The sequence below is a fragment of the Oryx dammah genome, unplaced genomic scaffold, assembly GCF_014754425.2.
Source record: "Oryx dammah isolate SB20612 unplaced genomic scaffold, SCBI_Odam_1.1 HiC_scaffold_11050, whole genome shotgun sequence".
Lineage (NCBI taxonomy): Eukaryota > Metazoa > Chordata > Mammalia > Artiodactyla > Bovidae > Oryx > Oryx dammah.
In genome coordinates, this window is record NW_024080444.1 from 7412723 (window position 1) to 7425539 (window position 12817).

Below are 12817 nucleotides of genomic sequence, written 5' to 3' on the forward strand. Positions count from 1 at the left end.
AGTTTGGATATTAACCCTTTAAAAAAATATGTTGCTTACAAGTATTTTCTCCCATTCTGCAAATTGACATTATTTTGTTAGTGGTTTACTTTGCTTTGCTTTTTTTTTTAAAAAAAATGTAATTCCAGTTGATTATTTTTGCTTTTTCTTCGCATGTGTTCTTGTTGTCCATCATAACTGAGACCAGCGTCAAGAATCTTTTCTGCCTCAGTTTTCTTCTAAGGGTTCTATGGTTTCAGGATTTACATTTAAGTTTTTAATTCATTTCAAGTTAATTTTTTGAATCCTGAAAAATAGGCAATCACTGTCAGACATTTGCGTGTGAAAATCCAATTTTTCAAACACCATTTTTTTTAAAGACTACTTTCTCCATTGAGTATTCTTGGCTCCCTTGTCAAATATTAGTTCACCATATGTATATGAATTTATTTCTGGACTCTTGCTTCCTTTAGGTTGAAATATGTGTCTGTTTTTATGCCAGTACCATGTTTTGATTACTAAAGCTTTGTATTTATAGATAAAAATCAGGCAATGCAATGCCTCTACTTTTGTTGTTCTTTCTTGTAATTGATTTTTCTAATCCATTCAACTTATGATCCATAAAAATAGGATGTCTTTCTATTTTGTGTGTATGTCTTTTTACATTAATTTGTATATGTGAAAATATCCATGATACATAGGGGTGAATCCCACTTGATCATGGTGTATAATCTATTAATGTGCTGTTGAATTTGATTTGCAAGAATTTTGTTGAGAATTTTTGCATTTAAATTCATCAGGGATATTGGCCTGTAGTTTTCTTTTCTTATAGTGTTCTTGTCTGGTTGTGGTATCAGGGTAATATTGGCTTCTTAATGAATTTGGGAGTGTTGCCACCATTTAAATTTATTGAAAGACATTGAGAAGTGTTAGCATGAATTGTACTTTATATATTAGGTTGGCCAGAAAGTTTGTTCATTTCTTAGTGCCATCTTACAGAAAAAGCCACCAGGTGAACTTTCTGGCCAAACCAGTATCTAGTAGAATTTCCTAGCAAAAAGTCTGATTCTGTGCCTTCATTATTTGTTGTTGTTCAGTCACTCCATCATGTTGGACTCTTTGAAAACACAAGGAGTGCAGCACACCAGGCTTCCCCATGCTTCACTCTCTCCCGGAGTTTGCTCAAACTTATGTCCATTGAATCGGTGATGCCATTCAACCATCTCATCCTCTGTCATTGATTTATCCTCCTCCTCTCAATCTTTCACCGAATCAAGGTCTTTTCCAGTGAGCTGGCTCTTTGTATCCAGTGGCCGAAGTATTGGAGCTACAGCTTCTCATCTGTCCTTCCAATGAATATTCAGGGTTGATTTCCTTTAGGATTGACAGGATTGATCGCCTTGCTGTCCAAGGGATTCGCAAGAGTCTTCTCCAACACCACAGTTCAAAAGGATCAATTTTTCAGTTCTCAGCCTACTTTATGATACAACTCTCACATCTGTGTATGATTACTGGAAAAACCATAGCTTTGACTAGATGGACATTTGTCAGCAAAGTAATGTCTCTGTCTTTTAATGTGCTGTCTAGGTTTGTCATAGCTTTCCTTACAAGGAGCAAGCATCTTTTAATTTCATGGCCACCTACAGTCATTGTCCACAGTGATTTTGGAGCCCAGGAAAATAAAATCTGCCACTGTTTCCATTTTTTCCTCATCTATTTGCCAGGAAGTGAAGGGACTGGATGCCATGATCTTCATTTTTTGGATACTGAGTTTTGAGCCAGCTTTTTCACTCTCCTCTTCAACCTTCATCAAGAGGATCTTTACTTCCTCTTCGCTTTCTGCCATTAAGATGATATCATCTGCTTATCTGAGGTTATTGATACTTTTCATGGGAATCTTGATGCTAGCTTGTGCTTCATCCGGTCCTGCATTTCACACAATGTCCTTTGCTTATCAATTAAATAAACAAGGTGACAGTATACATTCTTAACATACTTCTTTCCCAATTTTGAACCAATCTGTTGTTTCATGTCTGGTTTTAACTATTGCCTCTTGTCCTGCATACAGGTGTCTTAGGAGGCGGGTAAGATGCACTGATATTCCCATCTCTGTAAGAATTTTCCGTAGTATTTTGTGATCCACATAGTCAAAGGCTTTAGTGTGGTCAATGAAACAGATTTTTTTTTTTTTCTGGAATGCTCTTGGTTTTTAATGATCCAATGGATGTTGGCAGTTTAACATCTAGTTCCTCTGCCTTTTCTAAATCCAGCTCTTGTAGCTAGAAATCCTCAATTCACATATTGTTGAAACCTAGCTTGAGGGATTTTGAGCATTACCTTGCTAGCATATGAAATGAGCACAATTGTGCAGTGGTTTGAACATTCTTTGGCATTGCACTTCTTTGACATTAGAATGAAAACTGACCTTTTCCAGTCCTGTGGCCACTGCTGAGATTCCAAATTTGCTGGCATATTGAGTGCAGCACTTTAACAGCATCATTTTTAGGACATAAAATACCTCAGCTGGAAGCCGATCACTGCCACTAGCTTTTGTTCATAGTCAATCTTCCTAAGGTCCATTTAACTTCACTCTCCAGGATGTCTGGCTCTAGGTTAGTGAGCATACCATCATGGTTATCCAGGTCATTAAGATCTCTTTTGTATAGTTCTGTGTATTCTTGCCATATTCTTAATATCTTCTGCTTCTGTTAAGTCTGTACTGTTTCTGTCCTTTATTGTGCCCATTTTTACATTAAATGTTTCCTTGGTATCTCTAGGTTTCCTGAAGAGATCTCTAGTCTTTCCCATTCTGTTGTTTTCCTCTATATCTTTGGATTGTTTAACTTAAAAAGACTTTCTTATCTTTCCTTGCTATTCTTTAGAACTCTGCATTCAGTTGGGTATATCTTTCCTTTTCTCCTTTGCCTTTGCTTCTCTTCTTTTCTCAGTTATTTGTAAGGCCTTCTCAGACAACCATTTTACCTTGTTGCATTTCTTTTTCTTGGGGATTATTTTGGTAACCACCTCCTGTTCAGTGTTACAAATCCCATCCATAGTTCTTCAGGTACTCTATCAGATCTAATCCCTTGAATCTATTTGTCACTTCCACTGTATAAGCAACTTAATTTAGGTTAGACCCAGTGATTTTCTGTACTTTCTTCTCTTAGGCTTGAATTTTGGAATAAGGAATTCTTGATCAGAGTCACAGTCAGCTCCAGGTCTTGTTTTCACTGACTCTATGAGCTTCTCCATCTTTTGCTGCAAAGAATATAATCAGTCTGATTTCAGTATTGACCATCTGATGATGTCCATGTGTAGAGTCATCTCATGTTGTTGGAGGAGGGTGTTCGCTATGACCAGTGTGTTCTCTTGGCAAAACTCTGTTAGCCTTTGCCCTGATTCATTTTTTCCTGGAGTAACAGGCCAGCCAAACTTGCCTGTTACTCCAGGTCTCTCTTGACTTCCTACTTTTGCATTCCCATCCCCTATGATGAAAAGGACATCTTTTCTGGTGTTAGTTCTAGAAGGTCTTTTTGGTCTTCATACTACCAGTCAGCTTCAGTTTCTCCAGCATTAGTGGTTGGGGGCATAGACTTGGATTACTATGATGCTGAATCATTTGCCTTGGGAACAAATTGAGATCATTCCATTGTTTTTGAGATTGCACCCAAGTACTGCATTTTGGACTCATTAGGCCTATGACTATAGGGATTCTTGACCATAGATATAATGGTCATCTGAATTAAATCTGCCCATTTCTGTCCAATTTAGTTCTCTGATTTCTAAAATGTCAATGTTCATTCTTGCCATCTCCTGTTTGATGACTTCCAATTTACCTTAATTAATAGTTTCATGTTTGATTCATGGACCTAAGATTCCAGATTCCTATGCAATATTGTTCTTTACAGAATCACAGTTTACTTTCACCACCAGACATGTCCACAATTGGGTGTCGTTTCCATTTTGGCTCAGCCTCTTCTTTCTTTCTGAGCTTTCCCCACTCTTCTCCAGTAGCATGTAGGACACCTATAGACCTGGGGTGTTCATCTTTCAGTACTTTGTGCCACATGCTGCACCTCCCAGGACTGCTGATGCCAGTGCCCCTGTCCTGCAGCAGGCCACTGCTGACCCATGGCCCCTGCAAGAGAGCCTCAGACACTCACAGGAGAAGACGAGTGCATATCCTTCTAACTGCCATCTTAGAGCAAGATTCCAGGACTGGGCTGTCTCAGGCCAAACTACAGGGAGAGAGCACAGCCCCACCTATCAGCAGAAAATTGGATTAAAGATTCACTGAGCATGGCCCCGCCCATCAGAGCAAGAGCCAGGTTCCCCCACAGCCAGCCCCTCCCCTCAGGAAATCTGCCCATGCCTCTTATCCTCATCCATCAGAGGGCAGACAGAATCACTGAAAACTAGCCAAAATGATCAGGTGGATCACAGCCTGTGTAACTCAATGAAACTATGAACCGTGCCATGTAGGGCCACGCAAGATGGACAGACCGTGGTGGAGATTTCTGAAAATTTGGTCCACTGGAAAAGGGATTGGCAAACTACTTCAGCATTCTTGCTTTGAGAACCCCATGAACAGTATGAAGAGGCAAAAAGATATGACATTGAAAGATGATTATTTGGGGGAGATTTTAATGATTGTTTATATCTCCTTAGTCATTATTCATCTGTTCAGACATTTTATTTATGATTCACTTCAGTTCAGTTCATTTCAGTCACTCAGTCGTGTCCGACTCTTTGTGACCCCATGAACCGCAGCACGCCAGGCCTCCCTGTCCATCACCAACTCCCAGGGTCCACCCAAACCTATGTCCATTGAGCCTGTGATGCCATCCAACCATCTCACCCTCAGTCATCCCCTTCTTCTCCTGCCCTCAATCTTTCCCAGCATCAGGGTCTTTTCAAATGAGTCAGTTCTCCGTATCAGATGGCCAAAGTATTGGAGTTTCAGCTTCAACATCAGTCCCTCCAATGAACAGCCAGGACTGATCTCCTTTAGGACGGACTGTTTAGATCTCCTTGCAGTCCAAGGGACTCTCAAGAGTCTTCTCCAACACCACAGTTCAAAAGCATCAATTCTTAGGCACTCAGCTTTCTTTCTAGTCCAACTCTCACATCCATACGTGACTACTGGAAAAACTTATGATTCAGTATTGGTATTAATAGTTGCATGTTTCTAGGAATTTATCAATTTCTTCTAGATGATTCTATTTCTTGGTATAAAATTGTTTATAACTGTCTCTTATAATTCTTTATGTTTCCATGATATAAATTGTACTGTCTCTTTTCATTTACAATTTTATTTATTTGAATCATCTCTCCTTTTTTCTTGTCTAGCTAAAGATTTTTTCATTTTCTTTTCAAGGAACCAAATATTAACATTATTAATATTTTCTATTGTTTTCCTATTTCTATATCATTCCTTTCTTCTCTAATCTCCATTATTTCCTTCCTTCCACTGACTTAGGGGTTAGTTTATTGTTTTCTCCTCAATCCTAGAAGGGTAAAGTTAGGTTTAAATTTCAGATTTTTTTATTTTCCTTGATGTGCATATTTATTGCTATAAAATTTCCTCTTAGAACACCTTTTGCAGCATTCCATAAGTGTTAGTATGTTATCTTTTCTTTTCTTTTTTTTTCTTTTAGTCTCAAGATATTTTAAATTTTCTCTTTGGAATTCTTTCTAGTGCATTGGTTGGTTGTTCAGAAATGTGTTGTTTAATGTCCACATGTTTGTGAACATTGCAGCTTTCCTCCTGTTATTCATTTCCAACTTCATTTTATGTGATCAGAAAAGATACTTAATATGATTTTTTGTCTTTTTGAAGTGTCTTAGATTTGTTTTATGAGCCTAACATATGACCTATGCTTGTTCCATGTGTCCTTGAAAAGTGTATTCTTGTGCTGGTGGTGGAATATTGTATACTTATCCATTAGGTCTCTATATGCTAGTGTTGTTCAAATTTGCTGTTTCCTTTTTGATTCTCTGGATGGTCTGTCCATTACTGAATATGAAGTATTAAAGTACCCAACTATTCTATTGCTATTTATTTCTCATTTTAGTTCTATTGTTATTTGCTGTTAATAATTAGGTGTTTCTATGTTGGGTGCACTAACATTTATATTTGTTATGTCTTCCTGATGAATTGACCCTTTTTCATTATACAGTTAGTCTTTTGTGTCATGTGACCTTTCTTCGCTTAAAGTCTATTTTTCCCTGATATAAATAGGTACAACTGCTTTAAAACAAAAACAGACACTTCATTGAGATATATTTTGCTATCTTTTCAGTCTCACTCTATGTGTATTCTTAACCTTACTGCTAACATGAGTCTCTTACATGCAGCATATTATTGGATATTTTTTATTGCTATTTTTTAAAAATTCTTTTGGTCATTCTATATCTTTTGATTGTAGAATCTAATCTATTATTTAAGATATTATTGATAGGTAAGTATTTACTCTGGGCTTCCTAGATGGCTCAGTGGTAAAGAATCCTCCTGCTGGTTCAAGAGATGCAGATTCAATCCCTGGGTTGGGAAAGTTTCCTGGAGAAGGAAATGGAAACTCACCAGTATTCATGCCTGGGAAATCCCATGGTCAATGAGGCCTGGCAGGCTATAATCCATGGAGTCACAAAAGAGTTGGCCATGACTTAGCAATTAAAGAAGAAATACTATAGTCATTGAGTCAATTGTTTTCTCAATTTTTTGTAGATCCCTTCCTTGTACCTTAATTTTTCTCTTCCTATTTTCCTTTGTGATTTGAATGTTTCATGTGGTGGTATGCTTTGACTCCTTTATCATCATTTTTATGACTCCTGTACACATAATCTTTTGTGTATCTACCATAGTTATTTTGTTTGTTTGTTTGTCTCTGTTGTAGTTAATGTGAGGCTTACATAAAGTATCTTATAATTATAACATTCTATTTTAAGCTGATTACAGCTTAACTTTGAAAGCAAAAAGAAAATTTATTTTTTTACTTCTCACTCTCCTTTTAGGTTTTTTATGTTACTGTTTACATCCTTTTGTAGTGTGTATCAAATAATATTATTATAGTTATAGTTGTTTTTAATACAGTTTTTTCTACCTGTCTTAATAGAATTGCAAATGACTTATATACTTCCAATACAGTAATAGACAATCTGATTTTACTGTGTATTTGACTTTACCAGGGACTTTTCCAGATTCATATATTTTATAATGTTAATTAGCACCCTTTGATTTTAGCTTGCAACAAAGGCCTATTAGTGATGAACCCTTCCAGTCTTTGTTTAAATTGTAATATCAAGCAAGCCTTTGCGTATATGAGGTTTGAAAGTTATGTCAGTGTAGAAGATAAAAATATAGGTGTTGGTAGTATAAAGATGATATTTCAATCCATAAGATGAAATGAAATCTTTACTGTGTGTGCATAAAGAAACATATCTAAGACTGAGCCTTGGAGCATTCTAACATTAAGAGTTTGCAGAGAAGAGAGGGAACAACAGCAACAAAATGAGACTGACAAGGAAGAGAACCTAAAGTGGGTGATATGTGTGAAGTAATGAGAACATCCTAGTGCTTCTGAAGATAAAGAGTTGTTATCAACACATATATTGTATAGATTAATAGACATCAACTCTTTTGAAAGTAACAGAAGACTCTATTTTACCTAAGCTTTGAACTGAGTACATTTTCTCATCCACATTTCTAATTTTTGTTCTGAAAATAGAGGGAGAGTAATCTCTTTTACTACTTGAGTAGTACCTACTAGAGCTTCCCAGATAGTGCTAGTGGTAAAGAACTCAACTGCCAGCCAATGAAGAAGACCTTAGAGATGTGGGTGTGATCCCCTGAGCAGGGAAGATCCCCTGGAGGAGGGCATGGTAACCCATTCCAGTATTCTTTCCTGGAGAATCCCATGAACAGAGGAGCCTGGTGGGCTACAGTCCATAGGGTCACAAAGAATTGGACATAACTGAAGCAACTTAGCATGCTCACACACATCATGTCATATGCTTGTTCTTTGTGAAAATGCCATTTTCTTTCAAGTAGTATGGAAAAATTAGTGACTATTTATTGAATGGCACTGAGGGCTAGTGCACTGGAAGAATATTCTTTCTTTTATTTGTGGACATCACAGCCAATCAATCAGAATTTGTGAATGAGGTGCTGGATCCCAAAGAATTTACATAAATTACTTATTCTGATAGCCCGACCATGTAAGAAACAAGGGTTTCAGATTCTGTTACTTCTGAGAAATTAAAACAGAGCTATAATCTTTAAACCTTTCTTTCACCTGATTCAGCACCAACAACTAATTTTAAAATACTTAGTATTTACATTGTGGCAAGACATGGGGCCTTTGCTGACAAAAGTCCGTATAGTCAATGCTATGGTTTTTCCAGTAGTTATGGATGGATGTCAGAGTTGGACCATAAGGAAGGCTGAGCACTGAAAAACTGATATTTTTGAACTGTGCTGTTGGGGAAGACTCTTGAGAATCCCTTGGACAGCAGATCAAGCCAGTCAATCCCAAAGGAAATCAATCCTGAATATTCATGGGAAAGACTGATGCTGAAGCTCCAATACTTTGGCAACCTGATGCGAAACGTGAACTCATTAGAAAAGATCCTGATGCTGGGAAAGATTGAAGAGGGGAGGAGAAGGATATGACAGAGGGTGAGATGGTTGGATGGCATCACCGACTCAATGGACATGCATTTGCACAAGTTCCAGGAGATGGTGATGGACAGGGAAGCCTGGCGTGCTGCAGACCATGGGAGTCACAAAGAGTCAGACACGACTGAGCAACTGCACAACAACAAGAAGGCACTGGGCAAAAAATGCTGGGGGCAAGTAAGAGTCAACGAGCAAAACACGATTGCCAGCCCTCCAGGAGTTTATAGTCTATTCACAATAATTATGAACAGTAATTATGCGCTAAGGCTATATAAAGGATAATTTAAGATAAAAAGAATAAATGTAATAGCAGAATTCCCATTCATTTATTATTCTATATGTAAACTTTCAGAGGAGGACAATCTTTTAAACTTTTGCAGGTATTTGTTAGTTTTTGCATTTCTTTTTAATGTTAAAATTTTTTATGTTACATATTGTAAGAAAATTAGATTCAGGTTTATTCTCTTCTTATGCATTGTAATGAAAAATGTTAGTAGCTAATATTTCATATACTTTCATCTGTATACATGAGAACACATGAATTTGAAATGTATTTTGTAACTACTTGAATGCAAAACACTTTTCCGAAGTTATATATATATTATGTCCACGAGACACTGAATTTAACCTATTTTTAAACTAGAAAGCAAACAGGAAGAAATCATTTGGTAAAAGATGCTTTTCATTATGCAGTGTTGCTGATATATAGTTGCAGATAAAATATGAGATATTATGTAATTGTGTGTATTTATTTGTATATTAGCAGAGTTGATAAGACTATATTCCAGTGAAGTCAAACTCAAAAATATGACATTGTTAGTTCTGTCCAGCTTTATAAGCAATTTTCTCCCTCATTCTAGTGAATCCCATCGATAGTATGTGACATTATACAGATGGTGAACAGGGTCAATAAGTATGGGGAAAATACAGGTTTACATAATTAAATGATGCAGAGAATATGAGCATCAATGACACATATTAAATATTATACAGGAAAAAAACCACATATTTATGAAACATATGTTGGTAGTAGTATAACATATACTTCTCCTGAAACTGTGAAATATGTCATTATGATACATTTATCTTCAATTTAAAAATTGAGTCTGCCAGAAGCAGGAAAAATAAATTAATTAAAAAATTAAAAATTGCATCTGAATTTTGAATATATGAAATTATGTTTCTCTTTATGAAAATACTAAAAATTCCAACCTACATTTGACTAGGTTATAGATATAAAATAAAACTTGTATAATACATAAATATAGAGCTAGAAGCAAGGCAGTTAAATTAAAAGTTATATTTTTCTGATTGGCTATTTCTTTGAATAATTAAACATACATAGTTTTCCTTGTGTTGAAATTTATGACCTTGTGAACCTATAATCATGCTTTCATAGTGTGTGTGTTAGGAAGCAAATTCCATTAAATCTAAGTTTCCTGCATAGTTAAGAAGTGTTGTCATTTTCTCTGCATTTCTTTTTATCTCTATTTCTCAGTATCTGTGAGAGATTCTTATTCATTTGCAAGACACAGGCACTGAATTCTAATGAGTCAAGCCCCAAGTATTCATTTCATGGGTAATTTCTTCAGGTGCCAAACATCGACCAACATTTTCAGGTGCCAGAGAGGGTATGATTGTTCATTTTCTCTTGGGTGTTGCCAGAACACATTTCTGTAAAGATATTTAGCTCTACACTATTTGCTTGACATGCCTCCTCCTTAAAAATCACATCAAGATTTTTTTTCCCCTGAAAGCTACCAATATAATAGAAGAAATGAATGATTCAAATCAAAGAAAAAAAAAAAAAAAACTAAAACAGCAACATTTGTCAGTATGTACTAGAAGTAACTACTCTGGTCTCAATAATATTGTGGCAGGAAAATGTATTAGTCTCTATCCATTAGTCACACACTCATCCATAAAATACTCAAATATCATTTGAAAGGACATTCCTTGGCAGGTGGACTATAAGAAGTCATGTCCTTGTTGGCACAACATTGAAGATAAATTACTTGGTAGCATTTCCCGTATTTCATACACCCACATGAGCACAGTGATGGAGTTTGCAATTAATATTTTTGGATTCTTTCCCACTTATCCCTTGAAATACTGTCATATGAAAAAGTGGAAGGTAAAGTTTGAATTTAACTTTTCTGCCCAGTCCATAATAGAATATTGAAAAATTATATCCTTAGATACCATGTTCCCATCAGTATCTGTTTCATTTACTTAAAAAGCCACCAAATCAGGAACAGGCAAAGTTCTCATATGTGAACTCTCTTGTTGGAGGATGTGTCTCTATAGCGTCAACTTTTCTTCCTCACTCCCAGAGGGCTCAATAATCATCAATTAAGTTCAGAAATTGTGGGCATTGTTTGTTTAGTCTAGATGTAATTATTGAATTTGGAAACAAATTAAGCTACTTTGCCTGATTCTTCTAAAATTTTTTAGGTGCTAAGTTCCCACAGTATGGCCTGGCATATTTGCAATTACTTGACAGTAAAGAAAAATTATATGCTTTCTTCACTAACCTAAGTTCTGCAAGCTAAGAGTATCCACACTGTACTCAAAAGATTAAAACACATTAGAAGTGTGATATTTGCAATCACAATCTGGGAAAGCATCTCAATTTCCTGCTTCCTACTTACAGGTTTTGGGCAATTGTCTAATTCTTTGAGTCTGAGTAGCCTCATCTGTTAAATGGAAATGATGTCATTTGCTGCTACACAGCTGTAGGTTTGAGAAATTAAGTGACATTGATTGTTTTGTGTAATCTTAGCAGAATGGTATTTAATGTGTTAGCACTGAATATTATTCTTAATGATTAGAAAAATACATCATTCACCATTCAATAAGTATGAAATATTTTCTATTACAAATCAGTGTAACAACTTCTCACTAATTTCTGGGGGATAAGTGTTAGTTCTTTTTTCTTTGTGTCAAATGCTTTCACATTATCAAAGGAAATCCTAAGGAAAGGGACCCCATAATCTGTTTTACAAACTATCTTCCCAGGCTTTCAAAAGCGTTGGTATGCTTTGTAGCCTTGCCTCCATATTTAATAAATAAGAAATATAGTGAGTTGTTGTGCTACCTCTGTGCAAATTTGGCCTCAGCATTCAGAACTTCTGTTTTCTGAAATGGAAGAAGACAGCTCACTCAAATTGACTTTTGAAATTGGACCAAATGCTCCAGATGTTCTAGCACTGCCAGCAGAGCTTGTCTGTGATCCATGTCAGAACTGCAGCCGTCACCATGAAAGCACGCCTGCCGCTGGTTTACTGTCAGCAAAGGACTTCAGTTGTATTAGGAAGTGAAGCAAACCACCAGGGAGTATTTGCCTTTGAATGGAATCCGTGTCTCCACGTGATTTTGCTCTATTAAAACGCAGGAATCTCTGGAGCCTTCTCAAGCACTAACCTTGAGCTCTGGGAGCAACATCTGAAAATTAGTAGCTAAATCTCAGACCTATGCCTGTGCTTAGGTCTTTAGTTAGAACAGGCTTGTGGTATATTCACTACAGAGAAGGAAGTATACAATATTTGCACATTAATTGAGGAAGCTATACTGCAAATTGGCACATTTCACTTCATAAGTAGAACTAAATTATAAGGAGAACTAAATAAACTTACTTGATTTCTGAGAATTTGATTGACAAACACATTGTTTGGAGTAAAATAATTTTAGAGACTTGGAGGTTTTACTTATGTTTTGAGATAAAACTAAATTTGGAATATAGCAGCTGACAATGAAATTATTTCACAAATGCATAAAGCATGACTTTATGACCTCAAGCTAATTTCCCTCTTTTTCCATATCCTCTGCTTATTGTTTCCCTTCAATTTTGTTTTGTTTTAGAGATTTCATGGGACAACAAAATGGCATGGGCTTTGGAGTTAAAATGGGCAAATTAATTAAATCTCTTAGCCTCAGTTTCTATATTTGTAAAAATGAGATATTTGTCTTACATAAGAATAAATGATATTCTGAATATTGATGGTTCTCAGACTTAGAGTAGATTCTGAAATGGGCATACAGATCCATACACTAGAAAGCCTTCAAAGTGATGGTGATGAGCAGTCAGGCTTATATGCATCTTTATGTGTTTTGCATATTTGCTGCTGCTTCTGCCTCATTTCAAGGAGGTGATCTTGTTGT